The 20,431-nt window shown below is 46.2% G+C and overlaps 1 protein-coding gene across 1 annotated transcript in view; it reads left to right on the top strand.

Annotated features, from left to right (window-relative positions):
* Positions 1–20,431, top strand: part of BICD1 (BICD cargo adaptor 1) — a 1,008,636-nt gene that overhangs the window by 44,989 nt on the left and 943,216 nt on the right. The gene's annotated exons all lie outside the window — the stretch shown is intronic.

Raw genomic sequence — 20,431 nt, 5'->3', positions numbered from 1 at the left:
AATGTTAGAGCCATGGCAGCGTCGGTAGCCCACTTGAAGTCAGCCACTATTGAAGAGATTTGCAAAGCTGCGACGTGGTCATCTGTCCACACATTCACATCTCATTACTGCCTGCAGCAGGATACCCGATGCGACAGTCGGTTCGGGCAGTCAGTGCCTTCAGAATCTGTCGGGGTTTAGAATCCAACTCCACCCCCTAGGCCATGTTGTTCTGTTCCAGGCTGCACTCTCAGTTAGTTGGTAAATTTTTTAGGTCAATCTCAGTTATGTCCTCGTCGTGAGAGGCCCAATTGACCAGGTTGTTGTTTTGAGTGAGCCTGGGGGTAGGGATACACCATCAGTGAGAACAAGCAGCCCTGCTGTCCTCGGAGAAAGCGAATGCTACATACCTGTAGAAGGTATTCTCCGAGGACAGACAGGCTACATATGAGACTGGCCGGCATGAGCCGGTTCGGGCGGGAAGCCGGGCCGCGCATGCGCGGTGCGCATTGGCGCGCGAGGACTAGCAAAGGACTTTGCTAGAAGTGTTCCGATTGGAGGGGCTGCCGTGGACGTCACATCCAGTGAGAACAATCAGCCTGCTGTCCTCGGAGAATACCTTCAACAGGTATGTAGCATTCGCTTTATATGAATATACAGTATGAAAATGTTATAATCGGTTCAGCTAAGGTTGTATTAGAACTATTGTTGATAAAGGGTTATTAGTGGTGAAAAGAATGAATGCAACTCCGGAGTGCGCACAATTGAGTGACAGATTAAGTGAGTTCCGAAGTGTACTATTCTGATAGGACATGATTAGTAAATAAACTATTTGTTGTTTAAAAAATATATATTAATTTGTGTGAGTACTTGGTAAACAAGTTAAAATTGAATGCCAAGAAGTGTAGAGTGATGCACTTGGGGTGCAGAACCCGAAAGAGATATACTGAATAGGAAGGGAGAGATTAGTAAGCTCGACTCAGAAGAGGGACCTTGGGATGTTTTGGTGTCTGAGGATCTAAAGATGAACAAACAATGCGACAAGGCGACGGCCGTGGCCAGAAGGATGCTAGGCTGCTTAGAGAGGGGCATACCAGCAGAAGAAAGGAGGTGTTGATGCCCCTCTACAAGTCATTGGTGAGGCCCCACTTGGAGTATTGTGTTCAGTTTGGAGGCCATATCTTACTAAAGATTAAAAGACTGGAAGCGTGCAAAAGAAAAGCTATAAAGGTATGGGATTTGCGTTGCAAACCATACGAAGAGAGACTTGTTGACCTTACATGTATATCTTAGAGGAAAGGAGAAACAGGGGTGACATGATACCAGACATTCAGATATTTGAAAGGTATTAATCCGCAAATGAACCTTTTTCAGAGACGGGAAGGCGGTAGAATTAGAGGACATGAATTAAAGTTGAAGGGGGGCAGACTCAAGACTAATGTCAGGAAGTATTTTTTCATGGAGAGGGTGGTGGATATGTGGAATGTCCTCCAACGGGAGGTGGTGGAGATGAAAACGGTAATAGAATTCAAACGTATGTTGGATAACACAAAGGAAATCCTGTTTAGAAGGAATGGTTCCGTGGAATTTCTTATAAAATGGTGAAATAGCATATTTGCAGCAAGCCAGTCCTACTAATTTTTCTGTTATTTTTGTAACCGCTCCATCAAACGAGGTGGAGGTGAAGCGATTATTATCAGGGAAGCCTATAAATCAGAGGAGATAGTGAGATGCGTTTGGATAATATTGATGCACTGACCGTGAAGTAGGCTTGAAGTCCCCTTTACATTTTTTTCTTTTTATCATGCTCCACTCATAATACTGCAATATACGAAGAATTTTGCAGCTTGATATCAGATTTTAGTCTACTTCCAGGGATTTTGATAATCCAAGATGATTTTAATATTCATCTTAATAACACCAGAACAGCTGTAGACCATTCAGTTGTATCACTTTTTGATGATTTAGGTTTTTGATTTTGCAATTTTGGAGCCGATACATGTAGCAGGTCACTCTTTAGATATAGTGGCAATTTGTGGTACAGATAAACTAGATATATCTGTTGCCTAGAATATTTTTTTGACATTTAAGTTCCATATCTGAGCTACCACAGAGGCTCCATGCTAACAAAATAGATGTATCATAATATCTGTAGTTAGACAAGTATTCACAATAACCCCCTTCTAACCTGGTGATTTCTTTGGATGCATCTGTATTACATAAAGTTTTATTTGTTCTTCTGCCATGGAAAACTCACTGAATTCATTGGCTCTGCTATTTTTATATAAGCATTACATTTCCAAATAAACGGACCTTGGTTTAATACAGAGCTTCATAAATTAGGCATTTGCTGAGGCAAGCCAAGCGTGTGTGGAGGGAGACAACCCTCTGCATTTTCCATTGAAAGGTATAAGATTATTCTTTATTTTGTATTATTCATTTGTTGGCACCGGATAGCATTCAGCCTTCAGTACTGGAATTTGAGAAGATTATGGGTATTTTTTACAGGAAAAGATTTGAACTTGTTCGATCTTTGACCCCTTACCCCTTTTTGATTGTGCTCAGAATGATATAAGTTAATTAGTACCAGTTTAGTATTTTGTCTCAGTTTACTTTATTAGCATCAACCCGTATACAAAGAATTGCAAAATCAGTACATTGCTCTTCATCTATATCTTAAAAAAATACATACTGGAATTAGAAAAGGTACAGAAAAAGGTGACGAAAATGATAAAGGGGATGGGCTGACTTCCCTATGAGGAAAGACTGAAGCAGCTAGGGTTCTTTAGCTTGGAGAAAAGACGGCTGAGGGGAGATATGATAGAGGTCTATAAAATGAGTGGAGTGGAACGGGTAGATGTGAATCATTTATCTCCTGGAACGGATGGTATTCATCCAAGGGTACTGATAGAACTAAAAAATGAGCTGGCGGAGCTACTGTTAGAGATATGTAATTATCTTTAAAATCAAGCGTGGTACCGGAAGATTGGAGGGTGGCCAATGTAACGCCGATATTTTATAAGGTTCCAGAGGAGATCCGGGAAATTATAGACCGGCGAGTCTGCGTCGGTGCCGGACAAAATGGTAAGAGGACTATTATAAAGGACAAAATTACAGAGCACATTCAAAAGCATGGACTAATGGGACAAAGTCAACATGGATTTAGTGAAGGGAAGTCTTGCCTCATCAATCTACTACATTTCTTTGAAAGGGTGAACAAACATGTGGGTAAAGGTGAGCCGGTTGATATTGTGTATCTGGATTTTCAGAAGGCGTTTGACAAAGTACCTCATGAAAGACTCCAGAGGAAATTGAAGAGTCATGGGATAGGAGGTAGGGTTCTATGTGGATTAAAAATTGGTTAACAGATAGAAAACAGAGAATAGGGTTAAATGGTCAGTATTGTCAATGGAGAAGGGTAGATAGTGGGGTTCCCCAGGGGTCTGTGCAGGGACAGCTGCTTTTTAACATATTTATAAATGACCTAGAGATGGGAGTAACTAGTGAGGTAATTAAATTTGCTGATGACACAAAGTTATTCAAAGTCGTTAATTGCGGGAGGATTGTGAAAAATTACAAGCGGACCTTACGAGACTGGGAGACTGGGTGTCTAAATGGCAGATGACGTTTAATGTGAGCAAGTGCAAAGTGATGCATGTGGGAAAGAGGAACCCAAACTATAGCTACGTCATGCAAGGTTCAGCGTTAGGAGTTACGGAATGAGAAAGGGACCTGGGAGTCATCATTGATGATACGTTGAAATCTTCTGCTCAGTGTGCTGCTGCGGCTAAGAAAGCAAATAGAATGTTAGGTATTATTAGGAAAGGAATGGAAAACAAAAATGAGAATGTTATAATGCCTTTGTATCGCTGCATGGTGCGACCGCACCTCGAATATTGTGTTCAATTCTGGTCGCCGCATCTCAAAAAAGATATTGTGGAATTAGAAAAGGTGCAGAGAAGGGCGATGAAAATGATAAAGGGGTTGGGACGACTTCCCTATGAGGAAAGGCTAAAGTGGCTAGGGCCACTCAGCTTGGAGAAAAGGCGGCTGAGGGGAGATATGATAGAGGTCTATAAAATAATGAGTGGAGTTGGAATGCGATGACCACAAATGCTCGCAGTCTAAGCAATAAAGTTCATGACCTTCAAGCCCTGATGGTGGAGGCAGACTTAGACATTGTTGCAATCACAGAGACGTGCCTAATTGGTTCCCATGAATGGGATGCAAACATACCAGGCTATAATCTATTTAGGAAGGATAGAGAGGGTCGTAAAGGTGGAGGAGTAGCTCTGTATGTGAGAAATGATATCACGGCGACTAAAATGACAGGGACCTGGGGAAAAGAAGAAGTGATAGAACCTCAGTCCACGTGGGTGTTGTCTAAAGACCCCCGACACAACTGGAGGAACTAGATAGGGATCTGATCGCGGATATTCAAAAGTTAGGAAAGAAGAGGGAGGTGCTGTTGCTGGGAGATTTCAATCTGCCAGATGTAGATTGGAAGGTTCCGTCGGCGGAATCGGAGAGAAGTAGACAGATCGTGGATGCTTTCCAAAGTGTTTTGCTCAGACAAATGGTGAAGGAACCCATGAGGGAGGGAGCGACGCTGGATCTGGTGCTCACAAATGGGGATAGCGTGTCAAATGTCCGAGTGGGTGCCCACCTGGGCAGCAGTGACCATCAAACGGTTTGGTTTGATATGACTGCTGTAGTGGAGGGCAGCCACTCAAAACTCAAAGTCCTGGATTTCAAGCTTGCTGACTTTACTAAAATGGGGGAATATCTGAGGAAGGAGCTTCTGGGCTGGGAGGAAGTACAAGAAGTGGAAGGACAGTGGTCCAGGCTGAAAGAAGCTATAAATAGGGCCACAAACCTTTATGTAAGGAAAGTAAATAAAAGCAAGAGAAAAAGGAAACCGATATGGTTCTCTAAACAAGTGGCTGAGAAATAAAGGCTAAAGAGTTGGCGTTCCAGAAATACACAAAAACTCAAGAACAGGAACACGGGAAGGAATACCGGAGGAAACTGAAAGAAGCCAAGAGAGAGATACGTCTGGCGAAAGCGCAAGCGGAAGAACAAATGGCTAGAAATGTAAGGAGGGGTGACAAAAATTTCTTCAGGTATATTAGTGAAAGGAGAATGACTAAAAAGGGAATTGTGAGACTAAAAGATACTGCGAACCGCTATGTAGATAGTGATGAAGAAAAAGCAAATTTGCTAAATAGATACTTTTGTTCTGTTTTCACAGAAGGAAATCCTGGAGCAGGACCGCGATGGACTGGAAAAAGTACAAATGAAAATGGAGTGGATACAGCATCATTTACGGAAGAGAGTGTGTATGAACAACTTGTAAAGCTAAAGGTGGACAAAGCCATGGGACTGGACGGGATCCACCCCAGGTTATTAAGGGAGCTCAGAGAGGTTCTGGCGGGTCCTCTTAAAGATTTGTTTAATAAATCCTTGGAGATGGGAGAGGTTCCGAGGGTTTGGAGTATGGCGGAGGTGGTCCCTCTTCACAAAAGTGGTGATAGGGAAGTAGCTGGAAACTACAGGCCGGTAAGCTTCACTTCGGTTATTGGAAAAGTAATGGAAGCGATGCTGAAGGAAAGGATAGTGAATTTCCTGGAAGCCAATAAGTTGCAAGATCCCAGACAACATGGTTTTACCAAAGGGAAATCGTGCCAAACGAATCTCATTGAGTTTTTTGATTGGGTGACAGGAGAATTGAATCAGGGACGAGCTATGGACGTAATCTACTTAGATTTCAGCAAAGCTTTTGACACGTTTCCACACAGGAGGCTTTTAAATAAACTGGATGGACTGAAGATAGGACCTAAAGTGGTGAACTGGATTAGGAACTGGTTGACGGACAGACGCCAGAGGATGGTGGTGAATGGAGTTAGCTCAGAGGAGGGAAAGGTGAGTAGTGGAGTGCCTCAAGGATCGGTGCTGGGGCCGATTCTGTTCAATATATTTGTGAGTGACCTTGCCGAAGGGTTAGAAGGTAAAGTTTGCCTATTTGCGGATGATACTAAGATCTGTAACAGAGTGGACACCCCGGAGGGAGTGGAAACATGAAAAAGGATCTGAAGAAGCTAGAACAATGGTCTAAGGTCTGGCAATTAAAATTCAATCACTAAATAGCCCCAGTCTTATTGAATACAAAATATCTTTATTAAACACGTGTGCTTCAAAACCTGCTCACGTGTATTTAAAACCTTTATTCACAAACAATATTCTCTTATATCTTTCATGCTCATTCACACCATATAGTACCTGCATAGAAAATCTATAACAAGGAGGATTTATATATACATGACTTTCTTGAATATCATTACACACTGTGTCAAAGTTCATGATATCTCGTCTCTCAAAGAGGCATCACAGAATTAGAAATAAGACACCTTTGCATATGTCCATTCACTCTGTTCTTCCGGTTTCCGGTTTCACATGAAGTTTCATGAAAGTTCAAGACAAACCCCAACACACTTCTCTGGGGGTAAACAACTCCACTTGCAATAGATTTCAGGCACTACATTAGCGGGATGAGACTTTTCAATCTCATAACTGCTGTTACTCTAGTCCTTAAGCAAGCATCGGCTCCTCGCTCCTCTATGCAGGACCGCATTTCGTTCTCTTCATCAGGAGGAACCACCATATCCCCTAAAATTACACAATTCCACTGTCACCCCTTCAATTCAAACCTTTAAACAAATTAATTTCTCATCAAAATACAATGTTTTATATATTATAATTGCACTTACTTTAACCAATTCTGTTTGGCAGCGTGCCAACAAAGGACTTTCTCAGGCCGGGACCCAACTGCCGTGGCTCTGAACTAACCAGGGAGAATCACAACCCCCACCCTTATATCCTCCCACAATGCATCGCTTCTTTTTTCTTTTTTTCTTCTCCCTTAAAGAAACAGGCTCTTAAATCCATTCTACCTCTTGATTAAGTCCCATGGGTGTCACTGTTTGCCATGTATAAATATATCTCTGTTCTATGGCTAACAATCTAGAACTGATGTCTCCCCCACGGCTCCTGTCAAGGGGAATTTGTGTTAAAATCACACACTTTAACTGATCTACAGTATGATTGCACTCATACCAATGAGCAACCAGAGGGCACATCATTTTCTTCAAACGTAAATTACTTACTTGCTCTGCTAGTCTGTTCTTTAAGGGACGTTTAGTGTGACCTATATAATAAAGTTCACAAGGACACATAATGCAATACACCACTTGGGAGCTATTACAGTTAGTGTTGTATCTTAATATAAATTCTTTATCACTGTGGGGTATACAAATCTTTTCAGTATTTAGGGAAAAGCGGCAATATACACATCTCCCACATGGGGAGTGTCTACCTGCCTCCCCTCTTTGTTTTGGTTTCTTTAATAATTCTCCCACATTAGCTTGTCGTCTATAAGCTATTTTGGGGTGTTCCCTAAATTCTGGGTGTATCGAAAGAACATGCCAGTGCTTATGTATAATACTGCTAATATTAGATGCTTTTAAAGAAAACGGGATAACACATGCCAATGCCTTCGAGGGAGATCTTGACTTAGGTAACATTAACCAAGGGCGGTGGGCGTATAATGCCCTTTTGTATGCATTTTTAAGGATCTTCATTGGATAACCCCGAGCTCTAAATCTTTCTATCATTTCAGCAGCCTGTTTCTTAAATTCTGAGATAGAGGAGCATAAGATCTAGCCGGAACTAATAACACTTCTGCGGAGACTTGTTTCTTCTGTTCCACATCGGACTACTAAATGCCATCCAAGTTAGCACCCCTATTCGAAGAAGGCCTACTACCTAAGGAAGATACTGGACATGCATAATGAGGTGAAACAGAATAGAACGGTGATCACTAACATCCAGAGAGAGAACAGGCATTAGCAAGAAAAATGGATCTGCTCCTTAGGATCCTTCCAGAGCTCTTGTGACCTATTTTGACAACTTTTGGTGACAGGTTTTTGGGGCTTGATGTCTTTGATCTAAACCAGTATAGAACATCTTATGTTGTTACTAGTGGAACCCAGCCCGTTTCCTCAACAATGAAACGGGCCCTAGAAAGGCTCTCTTGTAAGCGATTTTTTGTCTCTCCCCTGCCTTCCCTCCCCCCCCTCTATGTCCAGCGATTCTTCCCTTCCCTCTCCTCCCCTCCATGTCCATCGTTTCTCCTCTTCTCTGTCCTCCCATCCATGTCCATCTGCTCTGTTCTGCTCTGCCCTGCCTGCCCTCCCCTCAATGTGCCTTGATTCTCTCTTCCTTTGTACCTCATCGTTTTCTGGCTGGCCTGGCTGGCTTCCCTTCCGTTGGTAACATCCTGACTTCAGGTCGCCTCCAGCGTTCCCTTCGCTCTCACTGTTCCGCCCTCTGACATCATTACGTTTTGACGCGGGGCGGGGTAGTGAGGGGGAATGGAATGCTGGAGGCTGGCTGATGTCATGAGATGTTACGAACCCAGGCAGCCAGACAATGATGGAACGTTGGAGGTGCAAATCCTATATAATAATTCTCACCTCCAACGTTCTGATGCTGCCTGGGACCGTGGATCTCTCGGAGGTGGTCTGCTTCCGTCGGTAGATCAGAGTGACGTCACACTGCTGAGAATACCAAGGCAGGGGGAGGCTCCCCCTGCCTAGGAATTAACTTTCTGTGCAACCCCCCCTCGAACACTGCAAGATATATTGCCCCCCCCCACCCACAACTAACGGAAGTCGGAAGCGCACTTTCCCCCACGAGAAGCCTGCTTACTCTGCCGATTGGCTTTCCCAGCACTCCCCGTCAACAGAAGACAGGTTTGACAAATGCAACAACCTTCCTCCGCTGTCTGCTTTTCCATTTTTCCTCCCTTCCTGCTTCTCCACCCTTAACCTTCCTCCTCTTCTTTCTCTGTTTCTTCTCTTCCACCTGCCCATTTCTTTCCAGCTGACCTGTAGCTGGGGATGGGGGGTGGGGGGGGGGGATTTGCCGATGCAACGGAGGAGCGAGCACATTACAGCCCTTCCTTTCCTTGCAGCGTGCAAACAGACTGTCCCCGGAACCTGTGAACTTCAACCTCTATTTTCTACAATGACATTGGGAGGTGCAATGATTAAATTTAACTAACTAAAAAGATCATGGGGACGGATGCTTGGCCTAAAGATAAGCGCAGAAGGGTTAATTCCCCTTCAGATTGTGGTGCACCTTTTTCCCCCCCGTGGTCGGGGTGTGAGGATTCGGAGAACTCTGACAGACGTTCTTGGTCTGAGGAACCAGAGTCAGGTGCGGTTTTACCACAGGATCTGGATGATCCCTCCGCGGTGAGGATTTTCCACTGTGATGAGCTGCCAGCGCTTATTTCAGATACCCTGCAGGCCCTCTCGATTGAAGATCCTGACAGTGGCATGGCCTCCTCGGGTAATCCCAGGATGGCTAGTACCAAGAAAGCTGCTCGGGCCTTCCCTTTGCATGACTCCATCCTAGAGCTTTTTTCGGCTCAGTGGGCTGACCCCGAGGGACCTTTGAGAGTTTCCAGGGCTATGGGGCAGTTATACCCTCTGCGTGAGGGACATATGGCTCGTTTTCAAATGCCTACAGTGGATGCCCTAGTCACTGCGGTGACAAAGAGAACTACCCTCCCTGTTGAAGGATGTGTTGCCCTGAAGGATGTTCAAGACCGTAGGCTGGAAACAGCATTGAAACGGTCCTTTGAAATTGCAGGTCTCACTGTTCGGGCGTCTGCATGCAGCTGTTATGCTGTTAGAGCCTGCCTAGCTTGGCTGCAACAGGCAGTGGCTCAGCCCGGAGATGGAGCGGAGCCCTTCTTGGATGTGGCTCCGCGGATGGAGGTGGCCTTGTCCTTTCTGGCTGATGCCCTTTATGACCTTGTCAGAGCTTCGGCTAAACAAATGGCAGTAGCAGTGGCGGCTCGCCGTCGTCTGTGGCTACGACACTGGGCAGCGGACATGGCCTCTAAGCAAAGGTTGGTGAAGTTGCCTTTTCAAGGACTTCTCCTATTTGGTGAGGAGTTGGAGAAAATTGTGAAAGGCCTGGGTGATCCAAAACCCCAGCGCTTGCCCGAAGATAGGCAGAGGCCTTCCTCTAAGGGCCAGGCGGTCCACTCCTCGTACAGACCTCGCTTCCGTGAAGCTAGAAGGTACCGCCCGGGGCGTTCTGCTGGGTTCACTTCACGTGCCCGTGGTCAGCAGAGGAACTCCTTTCGCTCGGACAAGCGTTCCGCAGCCGGTGGCTCAAGACCAGGAGTTCAGGGGCGACCCTCTCAATGATGGTGCGCCGGCCCTCTCCTCGCTGCCTGTCATCGGAGGACGGCTTTCCCTCTTTGTCGAGGAGTGGGCCAAGATTTCCTCAGATCAGTGGGTTCTGGACCTGATCAGAGATGGATACAGAATAGAATTCAACGCCCCAGTAAGAGACGTGTTTGTGGAGTCCCGATGCGGTTCTGTCGTCAAACGGGCGGCGGTGGAGGAGACTTTACAAGGTCTGATTCAGTTAGGGGCAGTGACCCCAGTGCCTCCCGCCGAGCAAGGCTGCGGCCGATACTCCATCTACTTTGTGGTGCCGCGAAAAGGTGGGTCCTTTCGCCCTATTCTGGACTTAAAAGAAGTGAACAAGTCCCTGAGAGTGCGGCATTTCCACATGGAATCCCTGCGCTCCGTCATTGCGGCGGTACAGCCAGGAGAGTTTCTCACGTCTCTAGACCTGAAAGAAGCTTACTTGCACATACCGATTTGGCCCCCGCACCAGAAGTTTCTGAGGTTTGCGGTGTTGGGAAAACATTTCCAGTTCAGGGCCTTGCCTTTTGGCCTCGCCACAGCTCCCCGAACCTTTTAGAAGGTAATGGTGGTAGTAGCTGCTTTTCTCAGGCGAAAAGGTATCAGGGTTCACCCGTACCTAGACGACTGGCTCATCAGAGCAGACTCTGCAACAGAGAGCTTACAAGCTACAGCCAGAGTGGTCTCAGTACTGCAATCTCTAGGCTGGGTCGTCAATATGGCCAAAAGTCACCTGTCCCCTTCACAATCTCTAGAGTTTTTGGGGGCCAGGTTCGACACAGTCTCGGGCTGTGTGTTCCTACCCGAGCTAAGGCGGTGCAAGCTTCAGAATCAGGTCCGTCTGCTCCTGAGGATGCCCCGCCCGCGAGCTTGGGACATTGTCCAGCTGCTGGGATCGATGACAGCCACGATGGAAGTGGTACCCTGGGCGAGAGCGCACCTGAGACCTCTACAGTATTCCCTACTCTGGAGATGGTCTCCTATTTCTCAGGATTACCAATGCAGACTTACTTGGCTCCCTGCGGCCCGACTCAGCATGGAGTGGTGGCTCTCGGACAGCATGCTGCGGCGAGGAATGCCGCTGACGCTCCCCGTTTGGTGCCTAGTGGTAACAGATGCCAGCCTGAAGGGCTGGGGCGCACACTGCCAGGGGAAGCATGCCCAGGGTCTATGGACACCCGAGGAGTCGGAGTGGTCCATCAACCGCCTAGAGTTGAAAGCGGTGTTTCAGGCGCTTCTGGCCTTTCAAGTGACCCTGGAAGGATTGGCTGTCAGAGTGATGTCAGACAACACGACAACGGTGGCCTATATAAATCGACAAGGCGGAACAAGGTGCAGAGCACTAGCTGCGCAGGCCGAACTGATTTGCCACTGGGCCGAGCTGCATCATCAGTGTCTGTCAGCAGCTCATATTGCAGGTCAGAGCAATGTGCAGGCCGATTATCTGAGCAGGCATCAGATCGATCCAGCAGAATGGAATCTGGCAGACGAAGTTTTCCTTCAGATCTGTGCCAAATGGGGCAAGCCCGTGATGGATCTAATGGCGACAAGTGCCAATACCAAAGTCCCGTGCTTCAGCAGACGGAGAGATCCTCGCTCGGCGGGGTTGGATTCCTTGGCTCAACCCTGGCCTCCGGGTCTACTTTATGTGTTTCCCCCATGGCCCTTGATAGGGCGCCTGCTCTTGCGGATTCGGCTGCACCCAGGAGAAGTGGTCCTCATCGCCCCGGATTGGCCAAGGAGACCTTGGTATGCAGACCTCCGACAGATGCTCCTGGAGGCTCCTCTGCCGTTACCTCTGGTACCAAACCTGTTGTCTCAGGGACTGGTAGCCATGGAGGACGCCAGCCGCTTTGGTCTTATGGCATGGCTATTGAGAGGGCGCAATTGAGGGATAAAGGTTATTCCAATAAAGTTATTTCCACTCTCCTGCAAGCCCGCAAGCGGTCCACTTCCGTGGCTTATGCCAGGATTTGGTGCCTGTTTGAGTCTTGGTGTGCTTCCAGAGCCATTGCTCCAATGCGGGCTCCTGTCTCGCCGATTCTGGACTTTTTGCAGGAAGGTGTACAAAAAGGCTTGGCCTATAATTCCCTGCGGGTGCAGGTGGCAGCGTTGGCCTCCCTTCGTGGTAAGGTGGAAGGCGTGTCTTTGGCTGCTCACCCAGATGTGGCACGGTTTCTTAGAGGGGTGCTTCGGCTCCGACCTCCAGTGCGAGCACCCTGTCCAGCTTGGAACCTGGGGCTAGTTTTGAAAACCCTGCAGGCATCTCCTTTTAGAGCCGCTTCGGCGAGCATCGGAGAAAGATTTGACACTGAAGGCCGTTTTTCTGGTGGCCATTACCTCGGCGAGACGGGTGTCAGAGCTCCAGGCGCTGTCCTGTAGAGACCCATTTCTGCAATTTTCAGAGTCCGGAGTCACGGTTCGGACCGTGCCTTCCTTTATGCCTAAGGTGGTGTCAGCCTTTCACCTAAACCAGCCTATTTTCTTGCCCTCTTTTTCAGAGGAAGAGTTTCCAGAATCTTTTGGGCAGCTGCACCTTTTGGATGTGCGCAGGACTCTGCTGCAGTATCTGCGAGTTACTAACTCTTTCAGGACTTCTGATCATCTGTTTGTTTTGCTATCCGGTTCTCGCAGAGGGTCTCCAGCGTCTAAAGCCACTATTGCCCGCTGGCTCAAAGAAACTATCTTTTCAGCTTATCTGCTGGCCGGCAGGGTTCCGCCTGTAGCCTTTAAGGCACATTCTACTAGAGCGATTTCTTCCTCTTGGGCTGAAACTGGAGCACTCTCTCTTCAAGAGATATGCAGTGCAGCAACATGGGCTTCTAAGCTCTCCTTTGCCCGACATTACAGGCTGGATGTGGCTGCCAGGGGGGTTGCGCATTTTGGTGCACAAGTGCTAGCGCGTGGTGTGGCTTGTTCCCACCCTATCTAGGGATTGCTTTGTTACATCCCATACATAATGGCTTCATCTGCTTGATGACAAGGAAGGGAAAATTAGGTTCTTACCTTGGTAATTTTCTTTCCTTTAGTCATAGCAGATGAAGCCATGAGCCCTCCCTGTATGATTGTCTGTATGCTGTGAATCTGTTTTTCAGGTTCTGTTCTAATTTCCTGAAGTTCCTTCCTTGGGAGAAAGTTGGAAAACAATCTTCAGGATTCATGTTCAGTTTAAATTTAAGAGGATGTGTTCATTCCCTCCAGCATGTTTTTTTTGGAGGATGTGTTGATTCTCTCCAGGAGGCGCGTGTGTTCCCCTCCAGTTCTATAAATAGGAGGATGAGTTCATTCCCTCCAGTGTGTTGGGAGGATGTGTGATTCCCTCCAGGAGGCGCGTGTGTTCCCCTCCACTTATACAATACGGAGGATGAGTTTATTCCCTCCAGGAGGATGTGTATTCCCTCCTTTATGAGTTCATGCCCTTGTGATGGGCCATCGTTCGCTGTGAGGAAAGCTCTTGTGATTCCCATTGCGGTTTGCCATACTGCTTTGGAAGCTTCAAATACTGAAGAGGCAGTGGAGCTAGCTGGCCAAGAGGGCACTGTGAGAGTTTGAGTGCTCTCTATCTCCCCTGCTGGTTGATGGACATAACCCATACGTAATGGCTTCATCTGCTATGACTAAAGGAAAGAAAATTACCAAGGTAAGAACCTAATTTTCCCATGTAAATTATTCATTAGCATGACAACACATTACTCCTAACAATCCCTTTCAAAACATTAATTGCAGGAAGTCACTTAACCCTCCATGGCCTGCCGCATTGAGCCTGCCATGAGTGGGAAAGTGCGGGGTACAAATGTAACAAACAAAAAAAAAACCAACAAAAAAAAAAAACCTTGCTAGCGCCTGTTTCATTTGTTTCAGAAACGGGCCTTTTTTGCTAGTTATTATATAGGATATGGATAGCAGATGAATATTGAGTAGTTTTAGGCCCGTTCTCAGAACACTCTGGGCCCTTCCTCTAGTATATACAGATAAATTTTGGCTATATATTGTCTTATATGACCCATTTTGCAGCCCAGGCAATTTAAATGAAAGCACCAATGCTGGCTACATAAGACATTTTGGCATAAAGATTTATAAATTTCTTTCTTCGATCCAAGATGGCGACTTGTTGAACAGCCTAAACGGACGCATTTCTGACCTGCTCGCGAGCCAATCTGGTAGTGAACCTTACCCAATTGCAGATGGGTAAGAGGAGAGGCAGAGTCCGAGAGGCTCCCCATGTATCGGGCGGAATGCCCCAACCACGCCAGACGACGCTGGAGCAGTTCTGTGTTGGGTCCGGTCACACGTCGGCATCGACTCCTTCTGCCGGTACTGGCGCTTTGGCGCTAGACAACAGCGTAGACGGGGCTTCCCTGAGCCCCGTCGAGCGTGCAGCACCCCCGCAACCCGGAAGTGAAGCTCTCGAAGCAAGTCCTGGAGCCATGGCCTCAGTAAGAGAACCGGGCGAACAGGGAGGGAGCCTGCACGAGCTGACAACTGGAGCCCAAGTTTGTCCAAAGTTAACAGCTGCTCAGGTGTTGGAAAAAACAGTGAGTACTTTGGAGCAAGCTTCTAAGGCCCCTCTTCCGGATTTTTTGGTGGGGAAGATAAAAAAACCTGCTGTAGTGACCTTAGAGTCACTGTGGGACTTAACTTCATCTACTCAATCAGCTTTACAAAACTTAATTCTGAAAAATATGGAGACCATAAAAGTTCTTTCAGAGACAGTATTAAATCAGATACAAACTAATGCACTCCAAGCTTCTGAGGTTAAAAAGTTGACAGAAAAAACTGAAAAATTTGAACTTTTGGGCCAATCCTTAGTTAAAGACAAGAACTATACCTCACGACGCCTGGAGTATTTGGAAAATCAATCCAAAAGACTGACTTTGCGCTTTATAAATTTCCCTCGGTCTCCTTTGGTGGTACCAATTCAAATGGTTAGAAAATACTTTATGGAAATTCTGGGAATGCCGGAGACTTCGTTGCCGCCTATAACACATGCTTATTATATTCAAACTAGTGGGAAACCACCAGAAAATTTACAACAAGACGCAATGAATCTTACGGCATTCCTAGAATCTTCTTTAGAGGTCATCACTCAACGAACCACATTATTGGTAACTTTTGCGATGGAAATGGATAGGGACGCAGTCCTTAAGCTTTCCTTGAGGCATTTAGACTCCCTGTTTTTGGGTTCAAAAATTAGAGTTTTCCCTGATTTAGCTAGAGATACTCAACAGAGACGTAAGATTTTTTTATCTTTACGTCCTAGAGTTAATGCTATAGGCGCAGATTTTCTTTTAAGATTTCCATGTGTATGTAGGATAAAATTTCAGTCTAAGCAATATCAATTTTTTGACCCAAAACAGTTGGAAGACTTTTTGTTAAGCAGAGAAGAGGTTAATGTACAAGTTTAGTCACATATGCAACACTGTATGGCAGAGCTGAGTCAGCCGCTTGGGAAATAAGCTGTTCTTTTTGATATAAAATGTTTGGTATTATATTGTATTTCCTAATGTCTTGGATCGATTACCTAAATAGTGGGCGTTAGTATGGAATATTATTTTCGCAATGTTAATTTGCAGACTCTATTTGATTTTTTTGTAACTTTCATACTTGTGTATTATCACTCATAAGTAAATATTATGAATGTTAAAATTGATAAAGAATTAAAAAAAAAAAACATTTCCTTCTTCTTCTTACTTGCCACAACTTCAAGAATTCCTGGGGTGCAGAAAAATTTTGTCCAGGCAGCATAGTCTGTCTGACTAGAACCAGAGTTGCTAATGTGTGTCAAGGTGTGTATTTTACACATACTTATGCCATCAACATGGTTTATTTTACTGCATTTTTTATGCATTGCGACATTAAAAGGCTATATGCATGAAAAAATGGACTTACCACACGGCTATTGTAGTAATTTCATTTTTGCTACATGTCCGAAAAATAATTTTGGGATGCACGTATCAGATTCATACCAAGTGGCATTTGGCGTGCATAGGTCATTACTGCCTGGTTACCGCGTGAGACTTTACCATTAGGTCAATGGCTGGCTGTAAGGTCGCATGCCCAAAATGGGCATTATTGAACCCTTGGTCTGACCGTTCAGTGCAAGTTAAGTATTGCTGATAAATAATTAAGAGATTAAGAGATAAGTAAAAAGAAAAGTGAAGACTTAAATAAATGATGAAGTAGTCTAAAAATGTAATCGCCGGTGACGATCTGGGTGCATTTTTGAGTGTCTAACAGAAGTTTTAAGTTGGTCACGAGCACTGCTGAGGCGATAAAAGTACATAAAAGGTTTATGAAAGAATCTTTCACAATATTGTGTTAATGGGGAGGCTACAACATATATGAGCCTTGTTGAGTGATTGGTTGTGATTTAAGGGCTCTTAAAGAGTTAATAGTGCCAAGTGTATGTGGTTCAATCAATTAAGAGCCAGCTCTTCTCTCTTTCTTAAGTATAAGGGCAGCATCTGGAACAGATAGAGCCATTTGGGGACTATCATCGTGTTAACTAGTCCTATGCGTCCTGATAAAGAGAGTGGACATGTGCCCCAAAGATGTAACAAACGCCTTGTTTCCGTCAGAGCTGGGATTACATTCTTATCATATAATAGCCCCAGATCAGAGGGAATGACCACACCCAGGTACCGAATCTGACCTTCTGCCCATTGCAGTGGGAATGAATCCTTCCAATCATGCCGCAGCGCCAGTGATTTTGCAAGATTTAATTTAAAGCCCGAAAGCCTACCATACCTTTGAACCGTGTGCAGAAGGTGCCCTAGAGATGTCTGGGGATTACTTAGCAGCAACAACAGATCATCGACATATGCCAGCACCTTTATCACATGTTTATGGAGTCTGATCCCCTGTATTTGCTCGTGTGTTCTGATCTCATTCAGCAAGGGCTCCAGGGACAACAAGAATAACAGCGGGGACAGTGGGCAACCCTGTCGTGTCCCTTTCCTAATCTCAAACCCTTCTGTTCTTATCCCATTGACTAATGTCATGGCCCGGGGGTCAGTGTATAGCGTAGTGACAGCCTGCAGGAACCATCCCGTGAGACTTATCCACCGTAGTGTTTCAAACAGAAAGGGCCACAGCACCCGGTCAAATGCCCATTCTGCGTCAAGGCTCACCGCCAGTCTTTGTGATTTTGTGTCAGGATCTGCTAATATGGCCAGGATAAATTTGCGCACATTGAGGACTGACTGACGTCCCCAGACAAATCCGGTCTGGTCCTCCTTCACCAGCTGTGACAACAGTGGGGCCAGCGTGTCTGCCAAAATCCGAGACAAAAGCTTGGCCTCCACGTTAATCAGTGAGATTGGTCTGTAGGAGCCAGGTTGCAGTGGGTCTCTCCCTTTTTTTGGTATTAAGCTTATGAGGGCCGTGTTGGCATGCAATGGGAATCGGCCTGTCTCTATGACTTCATTAAGGTACTCGGTTAGGGGTCCCAAGATCTGCAGCTTCAACATCTTATAAAATTCACCGGAGAGGCCATCGGGTCCCGGTGCAGAGTGCATCTTCAGTGCGCCTATTGCTTTTTGAAGCTCTTTTACCTCAATCGGTTTATTTAAGGGGCCTAGTTGTTCTAAGGGAATCCTCCCCATGTTAACTGTGTCCAAATATGCTATTATGGCCTCTTTAATATCTCTCTCATTGTCCTCTCCTTTATACAAATGGCAAAGTTTTGTTGAAATATTCGCGCTATCTTGTCCGGATTATTGGTGATCCCCCCTGATTGCCTGCATATCGCTGCGATGTAATGGGGCTTCCGTGCGCCTTTCACCAGCCTCGCTAGCATCCCTCCCGCCTTATCCCCAAATTTACACAATCTATATTTTCTGAATAACAGGGAGCGTGCCGTGTGTTCCTGAAGTAAACTATTCAACGCTATCCTTGTGGATGTGAGTTCATAATTTTGCTGTGTTGGGTGCCTGCCATGCTGCCTTCTTAATAGCCGGATCTTCTGTTCCAGTTCCACTATACCCTGAGTTATTTGCCTGTTCCGTCTACTTATGTATGCTATAACCTCTCCTCTTAATACTGCTTTAGCCGTGGACCAGAACAGGGTGGGGTCTTCTGCATGCGCCTGATTATGTGTTTGGAACTCATCCCATTTCTTGTGCATATACTCTGTAAATTCTTTTGAGGAGTACAGATATGCAGGGAACCTCCACCCAGGGGATTGCTGTAAGTGTGCTGCTATCACCAGATCCACCCATATGATGGAGTGGTCCGAGATTTCCTCGGGGCCTATGACCGCTCCTGTTATTTTCTGGAATATATCAGGGGAGGTTAGTATATAATCCAAGCGAGACTGCGAATGATGTGCTCGAGAGGTATGTGTGTAATCTCTTTCCTCGCCATGCAGTATTCTCCATGGGTCTGACAGAAGGACATCTAGCAGGGACACATCTGATGGAGTTCCTGGGTGCAATTGTCTCGACCTATCTAAAACTGGGTCTATCACTTGGTTCATATCTCCTGCAATCACTATAGGGAGGGCTGAGTGTGCATGACAGTGAGCCAGCAGCTGAGCATAAAAGTGTTTAGCTGATGTGTTAGAGCCGTACGCAGATACCAGGAGCATCTCTTTCCCTTGTAGGTTGAGCTGAATTCCTACATACCTCCCCTCTCCATCTTTGAACATCATTCTCGCCATGCCCATCAAAGATTTGTGCAACAGAATTGCTGTCCCTCCCCTTCTGCCTGTTGCTTGGGAATAGAATACCTCTCCCATCCAGCCTCGTTTTAATTTTTCACTTTCCTCTTTGGAGAGCCTAGTTTCCTGGAGACAGGCTATGCCCACCCCATGAAGTTTAAGAGCTGATAGAATTTTAGTTCTCTTGATTGGGGATGTGATGCCACATACATTCCAAGAAATCAAACGCGTTTTACCCATCCCCCCTTTTGGCGCCCTGGAACTTCCATTGGTAAATACATCTGAGGCCTGTGCCTCCCGGACTCCCAGCCTGGCCCCGGAGACATTTCTCTCCCACTGTGCATCAACTTGTAGAACTCCGCCCTGTCTTCCCTTTTCCACACCTGCCATCTTCGTCTTCTTTGTGTAGGGTCCCCCGCAATTTTGAAATACCTGAGGGTGCCTCCCTTACCTTTTGCTACCCCCTCCCTCCCCTCCCTACCCATCCCAGACTCCCTTTTCCCCTTATCTATCTCTACTTTCCCAAACATACACTAGACAACAAGAATTTATGGGAGCCCCTGCCATGCCCGAGGCCCTTCCACCCGATCTGTTAAATTTGCAGTGTAAACCTTCTCTGTACTATGTGCAACTAACAACAACCATTTTATTAGTTCTCACCAACTGTAAAATCCTTAGAAAGCCATCCTCATTCCCCTGAGTTTCCTTCAACCGGCTGCAGTCTCCTCTGTTCCAGCGCTGTTATATACTCTTTAGCAGCAGCCTCTGAATCAAAGGACTTCCATTTGCCATCTTGTCGGATTTTTAGCACTGCTGGATAAATCAGCATGAACTTAATCTACAAATCCTGCAATCGTCGACATAAAGGTGTAAATTTCTTTCTGCGATCCTGTAGAGACACTGAAAAGTCCTGAAAGATTCTTATAATCTTCCCCTCGAACTTTGTATCATCTCTCTTTAATCGGTAGCCTCTCAAAATCTCCATCTTGTGCAGATAGTTGTGTACTTTCAATATGACTGCACGCGGGGCCTGGCGGCCATCTTGAAGCCGGCCCACTCGGTGTACTCGCTCTAGGCACAGCGCTCCTGCATGTTCGGACAGCGCAAACTCATCGTTCAGCCATTTTTCTATCACCGTGGCCAGCACCGAGTCGCTCACCGATACCGGAATACCGATCAGACGTAGGTTGCTCCATCTGGCTCTATTTTCTAAGTCGTCTACCTTGTGCTGCAGTGCCTCAACCATGGGTTGCATGGTTGTCAGCTGACGATTCACGGGTGTAGCGCATCTTCGATCTCAGATACGCGCCGCTCTAGCTTCCCGGTCCGTTGTGTTGTGTCTGCTAAACGCGACTCAAACTGTTCATTCTGTGCCGAGAGTTTTGCTAAGCGCGGCTCCAGCGCTTGTGTCACCGCAGCGGTCAGTTGCGCCAGCTGCGCGGGGGAAAAGTTTTGCTCACTTTGCGGCAGGGCCTTCTCCTCAGCGATGTCCACCGCCTTTGCCTTG

This window comes from Microcaecilia unicolor, chromosome 9, assembly GCF_901765095.1.
Source record: "Microcaecilia unicolor chromosome 9, aMicUni1.1, whole genome shotgun sequence".
NCBI classification, from domain to species: Eukaryota; Metazoa; Chordata; class Amphibia; order Gymnophiona; family Siphonopidae; genus Microcaecilia; species Microcaecilia unicolor.
Note: the sequence above shows the minus strand (reverse complement) of the source record. Positions and strands in the feature narration are given on the sequence as shown.